The 3180-nt window shown below is 49.2% G+C and overlaps 1 pseudogene; it reads right to left on the bottom strand.

Annotated features, from left to right (window-relative positions):
* Positions 1 to 2033: 2033 nt before the first annotated feature.
* Positions 2034 to 2976, bottom strand: LOC120842096 (annotated as a pseudogene).
* Between the last annotated feature and the right edge of the window lie 204 nt (positions 2977 to 3180).

Consider the following 3180-nt stretch of genomic DNA (forward strand, 5'->3'; position numbering starts at 1 on the left):
CAAATTGCCGCAAAAGCTCCACAGGAAAGAAGCTCTCAAATTATTAATGAAGGAATCCAAGTATTTTCCAGCCTTCAACACCAAGCTAAGCCAAAGGTGAGCTTTGGGTCTACAATTCAAGAATTAAGAAGCCGGGATTTAAAGCTATGCATTTCCGATAAGGAGGGAGGATTTGTCGTTCTTGAGTCCGACAGATATGGAGAAAAAGCCCATCAGGCCATGATCAAGAATTTTATGCCAGTAGCAGAGAAAAGGACAAAAGTAGCAAAGAAGGCCATTCTCAAGTTGCTAGACGAACACCAACAAGCTAGTCTCAGCACCAGGATCAAAGGGGCAAAAAATGACCAACTTTCTGTCTTCTTCTCAGCCAAGACTCACAAAGAAGGTGTTCCATTTCGGGCTATTGTATCCGAAAGAAACACTTGGCAAGCATGCGTATCGAGGTTTCTTGCCCAGCAACTCTCCAAAATACCAGTAGAAATAAGACCCCTTCAGGATACCTAACTCAGAGCACGTGATCGCATTTCTTCATGAACAAGGAAACCTAATTGTTTCTGGGTTCTCGATTGACGTACAGGATATGTACTACTCAATTCCGCACGATAACCTTTTACGTGTTCTTCAAACCACCATTGAGAAACAAGGGCTTACCACGTTTCAAAATGCAGCAGGGATGAGCCTGGGCACCTTCTTGGAACTTTTAGGCTTCTACTTGTCCGCAACGGTGGTGGCCCACCAAGAACATCACTATGTGCAGAAGAGTGGGGTATGCATCGGATCCCAAGTGGCTCCGTTTTTATGCGAAATTTTTCTCGCTGCCTGTGGAACAACTATCCAAAAAGTCATAAATGATCCACGAATATCAGTCATTTTTCGCTATGTGGATGACTTTCTTATTTTATGCTCCACTGCAATTGAAGAAGAAAATGGATGCCTCGACTCCATAATGACATACTTCCAAAACAGCTGCATGGGCCTCACTTTCACCCATGAGCTTCCCATCAAAAAAACTATTAGGTTCCTTGACCTGGTGTTGGAGTTTCAAAAAGATCATGTTTGTTGGAGGTACCAGGCGCGCTCGAATAAAGGGTTTCTTCCCTTCGAGTCCCAGCATTCCAAAATCGTCAAACAAGGAATAGTCGCCACGGCCCTTCTGGCCAGCCTCAAAAAGACTTGCCCCCACCAAATACAACAAAGCTTCAATACACAAGTTTCAAGACTTCAGGACGCCGGTTACCCAGAGTCTTTATTGGCCTCCATTTGCGAAAAAATCATTCGCACCATCAAGAAGAAAGACAACCCCACAGCAAAAAAGAAACATGCACGGAAACCTTTTGTGGTGGTCCCATATATACATGGGGTTACCCACAAGTTAAAAAAGATCGCCAGGCGACAAGACGTGCAAGTTGTGTGCTCGGCACCCAACAAAGCGTATTCAATGTGCCGGAAGATCAACCAGTCATCGACCAACCAGATCAGTCAATGTAACACCAGGCACAAGACACAATTCGCCTCGTGCGAAAAAGAGGTTGTTTACAGCATACCACTGACATGTGGGCGCTGCTACATTGGGCAAACGGGACGCTGCATCAACGAGCGTACACGTGAGCACGCAGCCAACCTAAAGAACCTGACAGCGCCGGGGCACCTATCTGCGCATTGCCGAGCATGCAAGTGCACGGCGAAGCTCGCGCAAGTTAACATCGTAGCACGCCACAAAAGCCAGCTCGCGCGGGAGATGTTAGAAGCTGCTGCCATAGAAGAAAAAGGAGATGGGTGTGTTAGTGCACCTTCAATCACCTTGTTGCGCACCGAAAAACTATTTCTCCGAGGGGGTCAACATCTTGTAAAATAAAACGTAAAACAAAGGGGAAAAGGGGGGAACGAAGTGAATTATGCAGAAGGAGAGGAAGAGGATGAAGAGGAGGTTTATATATAAAAACAGTTGGTAGTCCAGCGATCGGGTGTCTTTCTTTCTATCTCTACCTTTTCCTTAGTTCAGCTGGTTTTTTCATAATGAGTAACCAACTAGCTCAGATTGCACCAATCGTTACTTGGAGATCCAATGCCTGAAAATCTCCGGTCATCTGGGTCGGTGTCGCGGACTCTCGGAAATATATAGTGAGATCCGGTAAGAACGCAGGACGCGGGAAGAACACTGCCCCAGCCTGGAGCCCCAGCTGCTCCTCCGAGGTTCGCATGCGTAGAGCCGCTGTTTGCGCCGCGGTGCGTCTCTTGGCTTTGCCCTGCCAATTGCGAAAGATGTGCCACATGCGCCGCCCGCTCATGTTATTGTTGAAGCTGGAGCAAAGGTGGCGCCATCCGTCTGTAGAGAGTGCATCTGCGTAATTGCGCACCTCAGCCGTTATAAGGTTCAGACGACGTCGTAGTCGGGGCGTTCGTCCCTTCTCTCTGTAAACATGTAGCGCGTCGAGGCGTTGTTTCCATAGCTTAGCCAGGTGCAAGTCCGGCGACGGCTTGTCCTCCGTTACTTGAAATTTCTGGGTAGATGATCTTTTGGCTCAGTGTATTGTCCGTAGGAGGTGGGCCAGTTCGTGCACCTCCGGGTCACCGCCTGGTGTGGTGACGGGTGTTTGCTTCAGCTCTGCGCGGAAGGCGTCCCAGCAGACGACGCTCGTAGTTCGTTTCGGCGCCGTTATCTTGTGGCCGTGCAAACGAATGAAGATGGGCAGGTGGTCGCTCCCCCACGTGTCTGCTCCTAGTTCCCAGAAGAGGGCCCGCCGCCGGTTCGTCCATGCGAGGTCGGTCGTGGTGTCGCCCTGGCGGGCTTGTTGGCCAACTCGCGTTGGTAAGTCCGGATCGTTTCATGCAGCGCAGCCGGCGTGGTCGCGCAAGCTAAGGTGGTTATCCTCCATTGCGCAAACGAGGTTTGAACCGTGGTATGTTTCGGTCCTTGATCCCCAGTATGTGTGACGTACGTGTGTTGAAGTCGCCGTCGATGACGACGAGGGCATCATGGGACTATGTGCCGTTTTTTGCGGTTACAGACAACGCCGACTGCGCTGCATGAGACAGTTAATGATTTCGCATTATTAGTGTACAGTGCGTGCGCAAAATACACCATAGAAATGGCAAGTCTATCTATTGCATCTAGCCTCTTGGGAGTGAGTATTATATCAGTTATAGAGTTGCCAGGTTGCTGGCGTTTTTTGCGCACGC

Source organism: Ixodes scapularis, unplaced genomic scaffold, assembly GCF_016920785.2.
Source record: "Ixodes scapularis isolate PalLabHiFi unplaced genomic scaffold, ASM1692078v2 PGA_scaffold43__4_contigs__length_2004386, whole genome shotgun sequence".
Lineage (NCBI taxonomy): Eukaryota > Metazoa > Arthropoda > Arachnida > Ixodida > Ixodidae > Ixodes > Ixodes scapularis.